The sequence below is a fragment of the Leucoraja erinacea genome, chromosome 11 (assembly GCF_028641065.1).
Source record: "Leucoraja erinacea ecotype New England chromosome 11, Leri_hhj_1, whole genome shotgun sequence".
Lineage (NCBI taxonomy): Eukaryota > Metazoa > Chordata > Chondrichthyes > Rajiformes > Rajidae > Leucoraja > Leucoraja erinaceus.
In genome coordinates this window covers 37311582-37332733 of record NC_073387.1, presented here as the reverse complement: position 1 = coordinate 37332733, position 21152 = coordinate 37311582, and positions in this window count along the sequence as shown.

Genomic DNA, 21152 nt, shown 5'->3' with positions numbered 1-21152 from the left:
GCACTGGATCTAATAAATGCTCTGGAAATGTCCCAAATTTTGCAGAATGCTTAACATCTGAACTGATTGTGCTGAGATATCTAATGATGTTTAAAAACAGGTCCACTGAGCTATGAGCCAATTGTTTTAACAGATAGTTATCATTGAACTGAACCTTGGGCAAGCAGGCAATGGAACCCCAAATTTACTAGTGCATTTAGACTTTAAATATACATTGCTGAAACAGGTCATTCGTCCGACTGTGTCAGTAATCACCCCGTACCCTAACACTATCCTACGTACTAGGGCCAATTTACAATTTTATGGAAGCCAATTAACCTACAAAACTGTACGTCTATTGAGTGTGTGATTGCTGGTTGGCATGGACTCGGTGGGCTGAAAGGCCTGTTTCCTTGCTGCATGTCTACAGTCTAAAGATTATTAATGAATTTGTTTCTACTATCCTTTTACTCAGTAATTTCCAGATCACAATAGTGTATTATTTTAATAAAATGAAAGTGCTTCTGGTTCTTTTGCCAATTACCTGAGTTTTGTATCTTTGGTTCCACTTTTCTGAAACTAGAAATGGTTTTCCCTTACCTTATCAAAACCATTCATAATTTTGAATGCTTTACCAACCCATCTACTCAAAAGGGTATGACACCAGTTTCTTGAGCCTTTCCATATAAATGGAGACCCCCAGCACTGGTACTGTTCCAGTTGATCGCTTCCAGACACTCCCTTTCAAGCATAAGTGACTGGCAATCACCGAGGTGCAGAGTTTAGTAATGTAACAGCCGCAGGCAAGAAGTTGTTCCTGGACCTGCTGGTCCAGCAACGGAGAGACCTGTAGCACCTCCCTGATGGGAGGAGGGTAAACAGACTGTGACTGGGGTGAGAGCAGTCCTTGACGATGCTGCGAGCCCTTCGCAGACATCGTTTGCTCTGGACAGACTCAATGGAGGGGAGTGAGGAACCGGTGATGCGTTGGGCAGTTTTCACCACCCTCTGCAATGCTTTCCGGTCGGAGACAGAGCAGTTGCCATACCATACTGTGATACAGTTGGTAAGGATGCTCTCGGTGGTGCAGCGGTAGAAGTTCTCCAGAATCTGACGAGGCAGATGGACCTTCTTTAGTCTCCTCAGGAAGAAGAGACGCTGGTGAGCCTTCTTGGCCAGTGTTGAGGTATTGTGGGTCCAAGAGAGGTCATCGGAGATGTTGACCCCCAGAAACCTGAAGCTGGAGTCACATTCCACCTCCGTCCCGTTAATATGGATGGGGGTGTGCGTGCCGCCCCTCGACCTTATGAGACCTTCTAATACTCCAACTGAGTTTAGTTTAGTTATGGATGCAGTGTGGAAACAGGCCCTTCAGCCCACAGAGTCCATGCTGACCAGCGATCTCTGCACATTAACACTATCCTACAAACACTAGGGACAATTTACAATTGTACCAAGCCAATTAGCCTACAAACGTACATCTTTGGAGTATGGAATGAAACTGAAGCACCCAGAGAAAACCCACGAGGTCATAGGGAGAATGTACAACTCTATCCTCTAACATTCAATTTGTTTTGTGTTTCTTCGTGTTCTTTGTAAAATATCACGCCAAAATTGAAGTTTGAACAAACAATAGGAATAAAATGATAAAAGAAAATGTTTTTACTGTAATTGTTTTTATCATTTAATTGCTTTCCTTTCAACAGCACAGCACTTAACATGTCAATTTTTTTTAATGTACATGATAACTTAACTCCACAATTTTGCTTGATTCTTTACTGAAATATATTTTTGCAATGGACAACACAGTTCAATCCAGACCCACCTTTATGCTTGATTCATATCCAGTGTCATTGGTAAATTTGTGCAGCTCACTGACATTCATTCGGCAGAGAATGATGCTAAATAAAGTGATATGAAAGCCAATATCTGCTGCTTGCTGCTCCAGAATTTATTTTTAAAAAGTCCCTCAAGTTATTATTTTATCCGGTTAGGATCTCTCGGATGCTGGTGAAAAGATGAGCCGTGAAAGTTAATGAAATAGTCTGTTAGACTTCTCTGCCATTCATATTTGATCATTGAGTAATCCTGTTCTCCTGCGAGTTATTTCTAGCCATTTAAAAGCTTACCAGCAGTCAATGTGGATGCTGTGGTTCTGCCTCTCTTAATATCAATAATATGGACGGGCAAAACAAACATAGCCTCGCTTGTTCAGTACTGCTGAAAGAAAACGTGATACTGTGCAAGCTTTTGGGCAATACAAACGGAGCAGAGGTAACACAGGCATGATGTGAGTGCCTACTTGAAGCCATTCAAATTATAGGACATTAAGATACTGATGCTAATAATGAACTATGGGTGTGAAAGGTCTACTGCTCACTGGGCGGAAAGAACAGCAATGAAATACTGTATAATGCAGCATCCTGATGATACTAATAACTCCAGACAGCTCACAAATGAAACTGCTTTTTTCTCTCAAGAGCTGTTAAAAATAGTTTCTCCTTTATTGCTCATCTCTTATCTCGTCCATCAAAGTAAGGACTGGCCTTCATCATGCAAAATAATTTATGAAATATGGATGCACACCTCACTGAATGCAGTGAAACCTGAAAGCAATGGCAAAGTAAGCTTGATATTTGATCCCTAACCTTGAAAACTGCACCTCGCAAATTAGTGGAATCAGCTTCATTTTGGTCGCAGCAACAGCATGGGGCACAATATGGTTTACATTCTAAGAGAAAAGCAACACTGGTATTCAGAAGGAGGAAGTAAGCTGCGTGAATAAATCCCCTATAAATCAGTGTAATATATCAACAAATGAATGACAGAATTACTGCTGCTTTGATGATCAATTTTCTCTCAGTTTTAACATAATGCGAGATCCCATAAATAAAGTCCGGGAAAGCAGCCTACATTATGACTGATTGGAGTGTCTTGTATATGTAGCCTGGTATGATGCTAAAGACAGTAGATTCAAAGAACTAATTTTCATCAGTTTTCATTTATTTTGGCCATCAAAAAGGCCAAAAGGGATTTCTGCTCCAAGCTGGAGGATGAGACGGATGTTCGGCAGCTGTGGCGGGGCCTGAATGCAATCACCTCCTACAATGCAAAATCAGGAGGCTGCACACATGTCAGTGAAACCCCATTCCCTAATGAGCTCAATGCGTTTTACACACGCTTTGATAGGGAGAACACTGATGTGCCTTCTCGAGCCCCCATTCGCTGTGATGGTATTTCGGTCACGGTCACTGAGGTCGATGTCAGAAAATCCTTCAGAGGGGTGAACCCTCGGAAAGCACCTGGACCTGATGTTATACCCGGTTGTATTCTAAAAACAGGTGCGGATCAACTGGCTGTAGTTTTCACGGCCATTTTCAACCTCTCACTTCTGAGGTCTGAGGTTCCCACCTGCTTTAAAAGGGCATCAATTATACCGGTGCCCAAGAAGAACAAGGTGACGTGCCTCAATGACTATCGACCAGTGGCACGAACGTCGATGGTGATGAAGTGCTTTAAGAGGTTGATCATGGCGCAAATCAACTCCGACCTCGACAAAAACCTGGACCCACTGCAGTTTGCTTACCGCCACAACAGACCAACGGTGGATGCGATCTCACTGGCCCCCCACCGCTCTGGACCACTTGGACAACAAAAACCCATATGTCAGGCGGTTATTCATTGACTACAGCTCAGCATTTAACACAATCATCCCCTCCAAGCTGGTTACCAAACTCTCAGAACTGGGTCTCTGTGCATCCTCTGCAATTGGATCCTCGACTTCCTCATTCACAGACCACAGTCTGCCCGTATTGGTGGAAATGTGTCAGCCTCGATAACCATCAGCACGGGACCACCTCAAAGCTGCGCGCTCAGCCCCCTGCTGTACTCACTCTATACTCATGACTGCATAGCCGGTCATAGAGCGAATTCCATCATCAAGTTCGCTGACGACACCACTGTTGTAGGACGTATCACTGATGGAGATGAGTCAGAGTGTAGAAGTGAGATCAACCATTTGACCAAATGGTCCCAGCACAATAACCTGGCTCTCAACACCAGCAAATCCAAGGAACTGATTGTGGACTTTGGAAGGGGTAGTATGTTAAATGTATAAATGTATACATTTATAACTGTATAAATGTATACATTTATATCAACGAGTCGATAGTGGAGAGGGTCAAGAGCTTCAAATTCCTGGGTGTGCATATCTCTGAAGATCTCTCCTGGTCCGAGAACACGGATGCAATTACAAAGAAAGCACATCAACGCCTCTACTTTCTGAGAAGATTACAGAGAGTCGGTATGTCAAGGAGGACACTCCCGAACCATGCTGACCGGTTGCATCGTGGCTTGGTTTGGCAACTTGAGCGCCCAGGAGCGGATAAGACTACAAAAAGTTGTACACACTGCCCAGTCCATCATCTGCTCTGACCTCCCTACCATCAGGGGGATCTACCGCAGCCGCTGCCTCAAAAAGGCTGCCAGCATCATCAAGGACCCACACCATTCTGGCCACTCACTCATCTCCCTGTTGCCCTCAGGTAGAAGGTACAGGAGCATGAAATCTGCAACATCCAGGTACAGGAATAGTTCTTCCCCACAGCCATCAGGCTACTAAACTCAACTCATACAAAGCTCTTAACATTAATAGCCCATTGCACTTTATCTGTTTATTTATTTATGTGTGTATATATTTATTCAATGGTATATGGACACACTGATCTGTATTTATGCCTACTATATTCTGTTGTGCTGAAGCAAAGCAAGAATTTCATTGTCCTATCTGGAACACATGACAATAAACTCTCTTGAATCTTGAAGCACATATTACTAGATTTTCTTTCAGCAGGAAGAACATCCATAAAATCACAAGCACTAATGATGGCATTCTCAAAAGCCAACAACAGAACATGGAAGAGATGTGAGAGATTTTCTTCCATTTTATTAATTTACACATATGAGCTTTATTGGGAAGACCAGCATTTATTGCCCATTAATTTAAATTCCCTTGAGAAAGTGATGATGAGCCACTCTTGTTTTCTGGTCTGGTGCTTCAGAAGGTGTTTCCAAGGTGTTGTTAGGGAGGAAGTTCCAGAATTTAAACCAGTCATGACAAAGGAACAATAAAATATTTCCAAGCCAAGTTGCATCTTGGACGTTGGTAATCTTCCCGTTTGCCTGTTGTTTTCATTGGTAGAAATAATTGGGAGGTGTTGTTGGAGTAACCAATACAAATGAAAATACATACCTTGTAGATGTTACACACTGCAGTTTGGGATCACTGGGCCTGTACTCACTGGAGTTTAGAAGGATGAGAGGGCACCACATTGAAACAAACAGAATAGTGAAAGGCTTGGCTAGAGTGGATGTGGAGGGGATGTTTCCACTGGTGGGAGAGTCTAGGACTAGAGGTCATGGCCTCTGAATTAAAAGATGTTCCTTTAGGAAGTAGATGAAGAGGAATTTATTTGGTCAGATGGTGGTGAATCTGTGGAATTCTTTGCCAAGTGGAGGCCAAGTCAATGGATATTATTTAGGCAGAGATAGATAGATTTTTGATTAGTACAGGTGTCAGGGGTTATGGGGTGAAGGTAGGAGAATGGGGTTAGGAGGGAGAGATAGATTAGCCTTGATTGAATGGCAGAGTTGACGATGGGCCAAATAGCCTAATTCTGCTCATATCACTTATGACCTTTTGTTTCATCCCTAACATAGAAACCTGGACCTCACACCTGGAGGCAATTGAATGTTGTAGTGGGTGAGGCGCTGGTCAAATGGTTGCTCTGTCTTTGATACAGTAGACCATTTTGAATGTTGTTCAAGTTGCACTCATTTGAGGAATCACAGAGTATTCCATTGTGTTCTTGACTTTTGCTTTATAGATGGCTCAAATGGCTTGGGGAGAGTGATGGTGAGTTACTTTCTGAAAGATTTCCAGACATTAAACTGGTCTTGCAGTGACAAAATTTATCTGTATGGTCCAATTGCCTGGGTCCAGTTTCTGGGCAGCCGTGGTACAGAGGTAGAGCTGCGGCCTCACAGCACCAGACATCTGGCTTCGATCCTGACCTCAGGTGCTGTCTGCGTGGAGTTTGCACCATCCCCCTGTGACTGTGTGGTTTGCTCCGGGTGCTTTTGTTTCCTCCAACATCCCAAAGATGTATGGGTTTGTAGGTTAATTGGCTTCTGTAAATTGTCCCCAATGTGTAGGATGGAACTAATTTATGGGTGATCACTGGTTGGCGCAGACTTGGTGGGCCGAAGTACCTGTTTAATGTAAACAAATGCAAAGCCGTTAAATACAGAATTAAACAAATTTAAAGAATTAAACAGAAAATGCTTCAGTGGGATTAACATGTAAAAAGAGAGCAAATGCTGGAAATACACATCAGATCAAGAATCATCTCTGGAGAAGAAAAATCAGAGTTAGCATTTAAGTCTGTGGTTATTTGTCAGAATGATTATTTCAAATATTAGCTCTGGTTCTGTCTGAAGATGCTGGCTGACTTTCTGAGTAACTTGAGCATTTTATATTTCAATTACAGCAGTTCAAAACTAATATGCCATTCCACACATCAAGTGGTGGCCTCAAAGAACCCCACTTTGGCAAAATGGCAGAATAAAAATCACTAGATGGAAATGAAAAAAAAAACAGAGTCTGCACCAAACTATATCCATCACAGCGATTTTCTGGAATACAATCAGAATATTCGGTCCAGCAAATGTGATCTGAATAGTTATGTGGAAGTAGAAAGGTGCCAGCGGGGTTGGGAGTGATGTACATTAGGGTCAACAGGCTGGAGATGGTAGGTAAATGAATTAAGGTCAGATGGAAGGAAGACAGATCCAGATGAGGGATGGAAGGCAGGTTGAGGAGATGGAAGCAGATACCAGGTCAGGGGTATAAGGGGGTTGTCTGTAACAAGCACAGTATGTTAAGTTAACAGAACAATGAATGAGTGGGTCAGGGATCAAGTTGGCCCATCGGTGAGTGGAAGCCAGATGAGGAATGAAAGTTGAAGGAGATGAAGGTGGAGACCTCAAGAAAATACTGGCTCATTACTTAAAAGGTATTTATCTGACACTAGAACATGCAAACCGGTTGGGTCTGCTCCCCCAATGCACCCGTACCCTACCCGTAGCCCGCACGGGAATCGTGGTCCTCCAACTCAACCCGTTGCCGAAGGTAAGATTCGAGCACTCCTCGGCAAAGATCATAGCTTGTAAGCATCCCCCAGCACTGGAGTTGAAAAAAATTCCCAATAGCATCTTCCCAATTGCAATACCAATTGACTCTCCCCCTCTTGTCCTGCCAGGAGCTAGGGAGGCAACATTGTTGCAAATGTGCACTTGCTGTGAGATGCCATTGAGTTGAAATGTTCAGAGTGTTGCTGCCAGTGTTCCTATCTTGCAACTTTGTATCGAAGTGTGTTGGAAGCTGCGAGGAATGATTTTAACAGGAAAAACCATTATAAATTAAAAGTATTTTTAAACCTTTTCAGTAATGTTGAGAAATAAAGCCTGAAATTTTCAGATAAGTAGATTTTGGACTCCACGGGAAAAACTCTACCGCAATATGTAAAAATGTTACCGTTACTGCGTTGTTTTTTCACGAAGATGTGATTACACAAGAACAAACAGATACACACATGAACAAACAAACACACATCTAAGATCAGACTTTTAATAGGTACCACATACACACACTCACACACACACACACACACACACACACACACACACACACACACACACACACACACACACACACACACACACACACACACACACACACACACACACACACACACACACACAGAGTGGGTAGAGCGGAGCGAGGGGAGAGAGAGGGGGGAGAAGAGAAAGGCTGGGGAGGGGAGAGGAGGGGGGAGGGGAGGGGGCAGAGGAGGGGGATGAGGAGGGGGAGAGGAGGGGGGGGAGAGGATGGGATGCGGGAGAGGAGAGGGGAGAGGGGGGAGAGAGGGGGAGGGGGGAGAGGAGGGCTTGTGAGAGGAGGAGAGGGGAGAGGAGAGGGGAGAGGAGGGGGGAGAGGAGGGGGGAGAGGAGGGGGAGAGAAGCAGGTAGAGAAGGGAAGGGAGGAGGGGGGAGAGGAGGAGTGGGAAGAGGAGGAGGAGGGGGATGGGGAAGGCAGCCGGGGAGCAGGGAGCAGCAGCAGGGAGTGGGAGCAGCCAGCGGGGAGCAGCCAACAGGAAGCGGCCATCAACCAAAGGAAGAGTGAGGGAGTGGGGGGGGGGGGGGTGGGGGGGGGGGGGGGGGGGGGGGGGTGGAGGGTGATGCCCCATTGTGGCAGACCCATTGTGGCGTCATCAGCGAAAGGCAGTCGTTATTTTTTTAAGTTTTGCCAGATTTGTGAACATTTTCATTAACACACACACACACACACACACATCCAAGATCAGAGTTTTAATAGTTAATAGATATGGATATTGATGTGATAGAATGTTCACCATTTATTACAACAGTAGCATGTTGTATCAGCAGAATTGACCGCTGTATGATACCAGGAATTTTTTTTTTGGGTGTTGATTAGTTCCTGCCTACAATTGGGAACCAACCATCTTCATTATATGAACAACTGACACTTAGTAGACATCCTCAAGGAAATGTCAGCCTGTAAATTTGCTGTGTCTGCCATGAAATGTGTCTTAATTGCAACCATTTTGCTGACTGCCTTGAAATATGATTGTTTTCATCTGTTTTGAATCGCATGGAGTGATGCTTCTCCATTACTGTCCAAAGTTCAAAGGTATTTTATTGTCGTACCACTTGGTACACGTGACAAGAAAATACCTTTGAACCCTCAATTTACCATACAGTCATACTAGAAAAACAAACAAGACACACAACTACATAAAAGTTAACATAAACATCCACCACATCAGATTCCACACTCCTCACTGTGATGGAAGGCAATAAAGTCTATACTTCTTCACTCTTTATTCTCCCCCGGTTGGGGCAGTCAAACCATCCGCAGTTGGGGCAATCGAAGCTCCTGCAGCCAGCGATTGAAGTCTCCACTTCGGGGCGGTCGACGCTCCCGCGATCGGGTCAGTCTTGGAGCTCCCGCATCTTGGAGCTCCCGAAGTCGATCCCTAACCAAGGGACCACGAGCTCCATGATGTTAAAGTCAGCAAGCTCTGACGGTTGGAGCTCCCTGGTCGATCCTCAGCAAAGGCCACCTTGATGTTACGCTGCAGTGTGGACGAAGATACGATACGGAAAAAAATCGCATCTCTGTTGAGGTAAGAGGTTAAATAAAAGTTTCCTCCAACCCCCCCCCACCCCCATCCCTCACATAAAACAATGCAAAAGATCACTAAAACATACATTTAACACATACTAAAAAGCAACTAAGAAGGAAAAGATCGACAGACTGTTGACAAGGCAGCCACTGCGCCGCCACCTGGTGGTCCTGCTTGCAATTGAAGATAGACACAAATGCTGGAATAACCCTGTGGGTCAGGCAGCATCTCTGGAGTGAAGGAATAGATGACATTTCAGGTCGAGACCCTTGTTCAGACTCAGTTTGAAGAAGGGCCTCATCCCAAAATGTCACCTATTCCCCTTTCTCCAGAAATGCTGCCTGACCCACTGAGTTGTTCCAGCATTTTGTGTCTATCTTCAGTGAAACCAGCTTCAGCAGTTCTTTCCTACACTGCTTGCAATTGATACGTGATTTGGCTGCTATCTCACTTGTACCTTTCTGGGTCAAGATTATCCAGACCTCTCATCTTAAGAGGATATTATCCATTGCAAATGGTTTCACACTGAACCCCTCTATCCTCCATTTTCATTAGTCTGAGTCCAGAGGCAGATTTCACTTCCCTCCCTATGTTGCCCTTTTACAGGCATGCCTCCAAAAAGAGTATGCTGGGATAAGAATAATAAAGTAGGGCACCAACTCACAATGTTATCTCCCTCTACATCTTTATACATGCAGGAGGTGGGGTAATAGGGTGGGTGGGGGCAGTGACCTGATGGGATCTTTTTACCTCTGTGTCTGACAATCCCCAAGGGCCACAAGGCAACTCTGCCCATGTTATAAAGTAATATAACACAGGCGATATAATGTTCACTGATGATTCTGGCCCATGAAAACGTAACATATTGCAGTCAATTTAAATAAAAAAGCACAAAAACTCAAAATATACATTCAAAAAGGCAAGGCCAAATGTAACAGGGTTATTAGCTATCTATACAAAATACATTTACCTTCAGGTTTATACTAAAATCAAATCAAAATATTTCCCACACATGTGCTAACAAACTTGCCTTTTGAAGGCTTGGGCTCTGGGCAAAGCTTAATTGAATAATCATCTGAACCCAGTAGACATACAAGAGCCCTGGACAGATAGCAAATAAATAATAGCTCAACAAAAATGTTTTTTACATTTTCCAGAACAAAATTAATTATGTAACATGAAATGTCATTCTTTTTACAAAATTTGACTGTTAACAAGGCAATATGCAATTATATCAGATTCTTTTGACGCACCCTATCACGCAATTATCTGTTCTACCTCACCATGACAACACTCACTGTCGTTTCAGTATAGTATTTGTTAAGAGCATGTAGATGGATAGAGCACTAAATCTGAGAGTTGATTTAATTCTCCCAGCAGTTATTTTAATGATTATTTTGGAATATTTAAATAGGATTAGATTATTGGATTGTTTTCTATCCTTGTGGGTTTATTATATATAATCTATTTCCCTGACTATGAATTAGTTCAATTTTCAATTTTATTTACCACTAAACACTCATATACTTTGATATTTATTTCATTAAGATAATATTAAAACAAACCAGTTTGTGAAATATATCAGATGAGCAGAAATTCTAATAGTCTCCCATTTGTTTTATTGTGATTTTATTGTATCAGCTACAAGCCAAAAGTCTGTGGAAAGCATTTCTTTCATGTTGGTTCTTCTGTGAGCAGTGCCTGTAGAGTTTTGGCATTTAAATCTAGCAATGTACAATACTAGCAATGGTTGTTCAAGAGATTCACTCGGGTAACTCCAAGGATGCGAGGATGAGGGGTGATCTAATAGCGCAGGAGGATGAAGGGTGATCTTATAGAGCTGTATAAAGTCATGAGAGTAATAGTTCGGGTAGACGCACAGTCTCTTGCCCAGAGTAGAGGAATCAAGAACCAGAAGAAATAGGTTTAAGTTGAAGGGGGAAAGATTTAATAGGAATCTGTGGGGTAACTTTTTCACGTAATGATGGTGGTTGTATGCAACAAGCTGCCGGAGAAGGTAGCTGAGGCAGGGACTATCGCAATGTTTAAGAAACAATTAGACAGCTACATGGATAAGAGGTTAGGGGTATACTAGACTAAGTGGGACCCGTTGGGTCTGTGTCACACGGGAGTCCTGGTCCCCAATGCAATATCCCACCACTGAGCCATAGCCCCCAACTGTGCCTGATCAGCTGACGGGCCCATTATTAACGGCAGAAGTTAACTTAAAGTTAATAACTATGCATTTAATATTTTCATTACCACGCCATCCCTCTTCCTACTCTTATCCTCCTCCATTCCCCCTCATCCCCCACTCCCTCACCTCTCCCTTCCTCTCCTTTCCCCTACCCTCATTCACTTATTCCCTCCCTCCATAACCCCCCTCCCCTCCGTATCCCCCTCCTCTCTCTCTCTCTATCCCCCCTCCTCCTCCACTCTTCCTCCTCACCTCCCCCACTTACCCTACATCATGGCTACTGTTCACAGCCCTTTATTTAACTCCCATCAGGTCATTTTTACCCTTGTAGTTTCCTAACTCTACCCACAATGATTCTATACCTTCTGATCCTGCATCATTCCTTGCCATGGATTTAATTCCTTACCAACAGAGCCATCTCACCCCATCTGCCCAGGTAATGGAGGAGGGGAGGGAAAAAGTGAGGCGGGGAGGGAGGTGATGAGGGGAGGAAGCAGAGAATGGTTGGTGGAGGGTAGGGGGAGTGAGGATAATGGAGGACTGAAGAGGTAGAGTGAGATGCGTTCACATTGATCTTATTTTTTCGTCAGCGCAGTTGGGGGCTATGGGTGAGTGGTGCAATATTGCTTTGGGGGACCAGGCCTACCATGTGACAGGGACCCAACAGGTCCTACTTGGTCTGGGTCGAAGCCCGAGCAAGCGGCACCCCACCCCATGTGAACGTTGATCCTGATACAACACCGATCACTAATAAGTGGAGAGAGAGGCACACGGGGCACACGGGCCGCAATGCCCCCCCCCATGCCCCCCCCCCCCCCCCCCCCCCCCCCCCCCCGTGGGCAAGTGCATCTCCATGCACTTGTATTCCCCTGGTCTCCTGGTTGCATGGGTAGATCACTCACCGTCACCTGGCAGAAGGCTCCCCCAACCCCGTTGATACCGGCAAATCGATCCCATTGCAAATCACCTATCTCCCGGTTAATTACCCGCAGCTGGCCGGCAGAATGCCCACACCATCTGGCACCATCTAACCTTGTCCCTTGCACTGCGCTGGTCACCTCGCTGCGGGCTGCCTCCTCCAGCAGCTGCGGCTGTGGCTGTGCCTTCCGGCAACTGTGACCATCTCCTCCGGCCGCTACTGACCGACTGAGGTGCCAGGCAATGGTGGTGACTGACAGCAGACGAGGTCAATCAGTGCAGCGATGGTGCAGGAAGGGGCGTCGCTGTCCCAGCCGTGGTAGTGACTGACAGGATAGGAGACCAATCTGCGTGGCGGTGACAGAGAGAAGACCAATCTGCACATGTGCAGTTTTTAAGATTTTTAAACCTTAATAACTTTTAAAATACACCATCGATTGGAATTAAACTTGTTGCACTTGCAGCACAGGGGAATGGCGAGTAAGGTGGTAAAATTTTGTAGCGCCATCGTGTACCATTTTTGTGCAAATAGAAAAAAAACACAAACTGGAAGATAACAAGGTCAGATTTTTAGTTATATAATATAGAATAGAATGTGCCAAACACAGGCAGGTGGGACGAGTGTAGATGGAACTTGTTGGTCAGTTTGAGAAAGTTGGGCTGAAGGGCCTGTTTCCACACTCTATGACTATGATTATCTATGACTCTATGAGAGGGTTATTCAATCATGTGAGATTAATAAAGTTGAATTTGTATTCTTCAGAGTTTATAAGAATGAAGTGTGTTCTTACTGAATCATCCAGAATCATAGGGGACGTAGTGATATGGAAAATTAGGTATTTGACCAGTGGGAGAATCTCAAACAAAGGAAAATGGTTACATGATAAGTAGGTAATCATTTAAATGAAATGTGTCGGTGGTGAATCTTTGGAACTCCCGCCCCCCTGAATATTGTGGAGGTAAAGTCATCAGGGATATTTAACAAGGAAACAGATAGTTTTTTTAAGATTGGTGAATCGGATGCTGTGATGGACTAGTACAGAAGAAGAGGCAGAATGTGGTGATTATTTTGAATAGTAGGACAGGTTTGAGGGGTCAAGTTGCACACTCCTGCTCCTACTTTCCTGTCCCCTTGTTTTCATTCACATCGGTGCTCCACCACTGCCTCAGTCAGTCCAACATAATTGTGAGGATCACATCCTGATCAATTTTTGTCCTGACTCTTATTAGTGCATAGTTTCACACATCCTGTAAACAAAAGCCTAAATTGTCAACGCACAAGTTGCTAAAGTATGTCAAAACATTGTAAATGGCTTTTAACCGATTCAATAATACCTCATTCGTTTTCAGAGGCTTAGAAAAATTCTGAGCCAAGAAATGAATGTGCAGTTCATGATACCTAATTAAAACCATTACCTTTGGCTTTCGTTCTCTGTTGTGTTTAGCTTACGATTGAAAACCAATAACTTTTTTTTCGTAATACAAAATGTCAATTTTACATTGATTCTGGTAAAATTAAAACTAGTTGGCACTTCCCGGTTTATAAGGTGAATGTTATGGTTTAATGCAATCAGGAAATATAGCTAACAGGAACTGAACCATGAAAATTTATGAAAGTTTCAATCCATAACTTATTTGCAGCAAATTGTCAGTAGGTTGGAGCTGAATATTTATGCTGGGAAATATCTTTTGACTGTATATTCCATCCAGATCTTAAAACCTTGACAAATGCCAGCACTTCCTGTAATTAACACAGTTCCAATTTCTTACCGTGAGTATTCACTTCAGTGTTGCCTTGTGCTACTGAGATGTATCCAGATAATTGCATTTTCCTGGAGATCTTAGTGTATTCAGTGTGGAGGGTTCAAGTTGACTTGCAATGTCTAGGAGGAAAAAGATCAATATCAGCTTGCCCTGGTCCATAACTGTGTTGTTGACTCACCATAACAATCAATGTCTGTTTGTTACTTTACACCAGACTAAGGATCGAAAGAGGTAAACCACAAGCTAGGAAGCTTTGGAAGTCATAGTCATCTTTTCCTTCCAAAGCATGGTGTGCTTACTATAGGTGTGAAATAACATGCATGCTATGATCCAAGAGATCCATTTCCTTGCACCACTTTTGTCATAAACTTTAACACAATAGTCAGACAAGAGTAATACAGCACAGAAACAGGTCCTTCAGCCCAACCTGTCCATGCCGAGCAAGATGCCCCATCTAAGCTACCTACCCATGTTTGGCCCATATTCTTCTAAATCTTCCTTTTCCATGTACTTATGTACGTCCAAATGTCATTGAAAATATATTACTGTACCTGCCTCAACTACTTCCTCGAGCAACTCGTTCCATATAGTCACCATCCACTAAGTGAAAAAGTTGCCTCATAGGTTTTTATTAAATCTTTCCCCTCTTATCTTAATGCTTCGTCTTCTCGTTATTAATTCCTCTGCCCTGGTAACAAAAGACTGTGCATTCACCGTATCCATTCCCCTCATAGTTATGTATACCTCTATAAGATCATCCCTCAGACTCCTGTGCTCCAAGGAATAAAACCTTAGACAATAGACAAAAGACATATAGGTGCAGGAGTAGGTCATTTGGCCCTTCGAGCTAGCACCGCAATTCAATGTGATCATGGGTGATCGACCCCAATCAGTACCCTGTTTCTGCCTTCTCCCCATATCCCCTTACTACGCTTTAAGAGCCCTATCTAGCTCTCTTTTGAAAGTATCCAGAGAACCGGCCTCCACCGCCCTCTGAGGCAGAGAATTCCACAGACTTACAACTCTCTGTGTGAAAAAGTGTTTCCTCATCTCCGTTCTAAATGGCTCACCCCTTATTCTTAAACAGTGACCCCTTGTTCTGGACTCCACCAACATCAGGAACATGTTTCCTGCCTCTAGCGTGTCCAAACCCTTAATAATCATATATGTTTCAATAAGATCTCCTCCCATCCTTCTAAACTCCAGAGTGTACAAGCCCAACCATTCCATTCTCTCAGCATATGGCAGTCCCGCCATCCCGGGAATTAACCTTGTAAACCTACGCTGCTCTCCCTCAATAGCAATAATGTCCTTCTTCAAATTAGGGGACCAAAACTGCATCCAATACTCCAGGTGTGGCCTCACTAGGGCCTTATACAACTGCAGAAGAACCTCTTTAGTCCTATACTCAACTTCTCTTGTTATGAAGGCCAACATGCCATTCGCTTTCTTCACTGCCTGCTGTTCCTGCATGCATACTTTCATTGACTGATGAACAAGGATCCCCAGATCCCATTGTACTTCTCCTTTTCGTAACTTACACCAATTAGATAATAATCTGCCTTCCTGTTTTTGCTACCAAAGTGGATAACCTCACATTTATCCACATTAGACTGCATCTGCCATGCATCTGCCCACTCACCCAACCTGTCCAATTCATCCAACCTGTCCAAGTCACCCTGCATTCTCATAGCATCCTCTACACAGTTCACACTGCCACCCAGCTTTGTGTCATCTGCAAATTTGCTGATGCTCAACCTCTCATAGCTCAGGTCCCTGATTGCGGGCAATATCCTTATATATATTATCTTTACTCTTTCCAGCTCAATGGCATATTTCCTATGACTGGGTGACCAAACGTGAACATAATACTCCAAGTGCGGCCTCCAACGTATTGTACTAATTTAATTTAGTTTAGTTTAGTTCAGAAATACAGTGTGGAAGCAAGCCCTTGAGCCCACCGAGCCTGCGCTGACCAGCGATCCCTGCACACTATCACTATCCTACACACAACTAGGGGCAATTTACAATTTACAATTTTACCGAGGCACAAAATTTGGCCAGTCCTCCTCCATTTTCCCCTGACCTTAACCCTCCGCAGCCATCGCTGCGGGCATCCAGATGTACAGACAGGTAAAAGTCCAGGTAAGTCCAGAATTGGCTCTTCCCCACCGAAGACCGCGGCTTCAGGTTGGTGTAGGCTGCAGCCGGTGGTCGAAGATTTAGTCCCCGCCGCGCCGCAGCCAGAAGCACCGCAGACCGCAGGGCCGGCAGTCGGAACGCAGGGCCGGCATCCCCTCCAATAGGTATGTCAGTTCAGTTTAGTTGATTGTCACATGTACTGAGTACAGTGAAAAGCTTTTGTTGCGTGCTAGCCAGCCATTGGAAAGACATTACATGATTACAATCAAGCCGTTCGCAGTATACAGATACATGAAAGGAAATAACATTTAGTGCAAGATAATGCCAGTAAAGTCTGATCAAAGATAGTCCAAGGGTCTCTGGTGAGGTTGATTGTAGTTCAGGACTGCTCTTTTGCTGCGGTAGGATGGTTCAGTTGCTTGAATAACAGCTGGGAAGAAACAGTCCATGAATCTGGAGGTGTGGTTTTCACACTTCTATACCTTTTCAAACTTTCAAATGTACCTGTCAAGCTGTCAATGATGCTCATTGCTGTCTCCTTCTGCATTGACTGGCTTTATAAATATTTCTGCATCAATGCCTTTGTTGGGTTTGTGCCTTTAACTTTCTCATTAATGTTTTGTTCCGAGATTGTCATGAATTGAAATATTATAAATCATTTTATTTTAGGTATGATTTATAATTTATGCCCATTACTTCATTTTGAATGTAGATTTGCAATGAATCCAAAATAACACAACTTATTTGTTCCTTTTTGCCCAATCTATTTTGAAAAGAAATAAATGCAGCTTGTCTTAGCAATGGGCATGTTCTCTAGAAAGACAAATGCTTAAAACTGCTTGCACTTTAAGATGAACGATTACAGCATTCCAGTTCTTCATGGTTAAATTTTGGAAAGCAATAAATCAAACAGCACTTTGTCTTGCTCAAGATTTAGCCATGGCCTAAGTGCTTTAAATGGGGACATCTCTGATATTTTTTTCTTTTCGGTCAACAACTAATTCTTGGGCATGCATTATCCAAATCACTACTCATGGATTTTGCTTTATGCTGAGGATAAATAAGCAGGGCATTTCCATTTGGTATCCTACAAGACCTTTCCAAAAAGGCAAACAGTTGAGAAGACAAAGATATATAAATTGTGAAAGCAAAGCATATTATACAAAAATGTTAATTCATAGAAAATTATGATATAAATTGTCTATGTATTTCTAAAAAAAATTATATTAGACAAATAGTTTACATGATTATGAAAAATCTCAAAATATGTTCAGCAATAATACTTCAAAATACTATTGTTAGCCAACAATGGAAATTCATCTGCAAAACAGTACAGTGCTAATACTGCATAATCTTTTGCAGGAAATAAATGGATAATGGAAACAGATTGTACCCTCAACTCTCTTCCATAAAGAAGTTCCCCTACCCTAGGCTTCCTTGGAAAGCATAAGATGAGGTATCATGAAAAATATACATTGAGATAACAAAATAAATGTTGGAGTTTATTGTGGAGGAATAATAACATATCACAGTCCTCTGCCATGGTGGTTGCCTAAGAGTTGCTTTAGAAACTTTCAGATGAACTAAATAAACTTTAAAAAGCTAAAAAAAAAGATTTTCTTCCATCCTCTCTATATTATGTTCAGTATTTGGTAATATGAATCATGTTAGGTGAGATTTGTGTAGAAACAATCTTCTTCAAGCTGGTAGAACTGCTGCCTCACAGCACCAGGGACCCAGGTTTGATCCTTATCTCAGGTGCTGTCTGTGTGGAGTTTTCCCTGTGATCGCGTGGGTCTCCAACAGGGTGCTCCAGTTTCCTCCCACATCCCAAAGAATTGTGAACTTTATTTTAGGTTAATTATATCTGTAAATTGTCCCTAGTGTGCAGGAAGTGGATGTGAAAGTGGGATAATGCAGAACTTGTCTGAAGGGGCAATCAATGGTTGGAGTGGACTTGGTGGGTCGAAGGGCCTGTTTCTATGCTGTATTTTTCAATCAATCAATCAATGCCCATCTAACCTAAGTAATAATAAGCTTATTTTTCTAATCAGTCATCTATAGACTTAATCCCTCTCACAACCTCAAGCACAAAACTGTAGTTTACTCGTTAATGCAGTACCTAGGGATCGTATGTACAGATGAGATCAAAGGTTCCAGTGAAGTTTTCAAAGGAGATCAAAGGAAATCTGATTTCTTCCCAGGCTAATGTTTATTCTTCAAATAACATCTCAAAAATTCAAACTTTTGACGTATTTCCTACCACAATACCACAATGATTCTTCAAAGGTTGTTGATTGGCTTTAAAATGTTTTGTGGTTTCCCGTGGTCATGAAAGGCAAAATAATAAATGGAGCTTTTTAATTTTTCAAATAGCACTTTAAATCTCCTTGCTCTCTCAGTCGGCATGAATGATCTGTGATACAATTGAAGTAAAACATGGGATTTTCCTGAAACTCCTGACCAGAATTTCTTCCCCATTAACTGAAGCAGCAACAGTGTTACAAATTTTTAATAAACATTATGCAATGACAAATTGAATGTATGTACAGCCTCTGAAAAGGTCAGAAGAATTTTCTGCATAATTCCTGTATTGTACATATTTATTTACTTGGATAAAGTCTATTTTAATTTTTTTTTAAAGTGCTACCATTTTCAAATTTCCATCCATACATCTTGACTAGGAAGCTTACTTTAAATGCCTTAGCCTGAGAAAAGTTCAACTCAAGATAGACACAAAAAGCTGGAGTAACTCAGCGGGACAGGCAGCATCTCTGGAGAGAAGGAATGGGTGACTTTTTGGGTTGAGACCATTCTTCAGCAGTCTTCTTCAGCAGTCTACTGAAGAAGGATCTCGACCCGAAACATCACCCATTCCTCCTCTACAGTGATGCTGCCTGTCCCGCTGAGTTACTCCAGCTTTTTGTGTATATCTTCGGTTTAAACCAGCATCTGCAGTTTCTTTCTACACAAAAGTTAAACTCATTTGTATCAGAAAAAACTTACTATGTTCTCATGCCTAGCATCCTATTAACAAACATCACATCAATAATATATTCCCCAGATGCGCAAGCAGTATGCACAAGAATCATATGATATTCTATTTGTTTGAAAGATTTTGAGAGAAGTGTGACAGGAATAGTTAAGTTCTGCCAATAACTTTACCCCAATTGTCAAGTGAAAGGTGGTTGCTAGAATTATTAACTAGCCACTTATATATTCACATCCCAATTACTAGACAATAATCTATAATATAATTACTATAATGTAATATTCCTCCAATACCAACCTAAAAGCAAGGATTGAAATAAAACCTAGAGGCTATTATTTTCCTATAGAAAAACAGCTTGCCTTCTTTGCATGTTTTCCTATTTTCTTAAAATTGGCTTTGCTCTGCAGATTTCATGGCCTCTTTACTTACAATTGCAATTCTGGAATTAATAAAATATATTTTGACTCCCTGACCATTGCACCATCCTCTTGTTAGAATTCATAAAACATTTTATTTATAAAATGTATATTTGCAAACATTTTTTTTTTAATTGGTTGTTGTGGAGACGCAGCTGCTGAAAGAAGGAAGGTCAGAGTAATTCCATCCTTAAATTCCAAATTGTCATTCACTTGACATTAATCATTTCTCATACATTTCAAAATATTTACTTCTATCCAGAAGTCAGTGTGAATTCTCTTGAACCTAAATGACGGCAATACTTCATAAGTTTTCTTGTTGGCCTTAAATGTAAAGTAGGGCAGTATAATGGATTACTAGTGGTTTTCGAGAATTTGGATCAATAACAGAGGAAGGACACTCAAACAATATAAAATTTAAAGCACAAACATTTATTAAAGCAACAACTGAGCAATGAGAAGATAGTAATAGAATAGCTCTACTATTTAAGTTAATACAACAATAAAAACACAAATATACTACAGGATAAATAGCAGCGGCTAATGGCAAATAAACACTGAGTCTCACAGGTCGGCTAGTCCTCCAGGTTCTAACTTCAAAAGGGAATTCCATTTAACAGATTGGACCAAAGATGTTTTTTAAAGTATTTTTCAAAGAACCTGTGTGTCCTGTCACCGGTCTGGAAGCTCGGCCTGAGATTAAATCCCATGAGTGCACATGTTACAGGTATTTTTATTCTTAAAAGCCACGCTTCTACCCTAACCGAAGAACAACAGCTGACTATGTTTCAAAACTGACTATCCTCTTTAGTGTCGCAAACAAGAGTTATCTGTAACATTAGGCGCAAAACCAGCCTTGAATGAAAAGTTTATCTTATCTGTACTACTAGTGACTTTGCATTTGGCCTCGTGATTTATTGGTTCTATGTGAACTCAAGTATTTTATCAAATGCCTAATTGTTTTTCTGAGCGACCCTGCTTGACATGTCGTGCTGTTAATTTAGTTGAAAAGAATGCATATGATTGTTAGCTGACATTTCCATTTTAATTGGCACAGTCTGTTTAACCTTTACATTACAGGCAGAAGCGATGGCAACAATGTATTCCTCCGTGACAAGCTCAATGCATTCTATGAATAGAAGGTCAGTGGAACAATGTCACCTGCCTCAAAGCCCACGGATGCATCTGTACCCATGGTCACCGTCCTAAATGTCAAGTTAACAACCTCTCCCTGAACGTTAGCGAAACAAAGAAGATCATCATCACCTTCAAGACGCATGGTGGGGAACACACCTCAATCTGTGCAAACTGTGCTGAAGTTGAGATTGTCGAGAATTTCAAGTTCCTTTGTGTTAATAATACCAACAATTTGTCTTGCTTCAACTACATTGTTGCTGCAGCCAAGAAAACACACCAATGCCTCTTCTTTCTCAATAAGCCTTTTTTTTGGTATATGAACGCTTGGATGGTTTCAGATT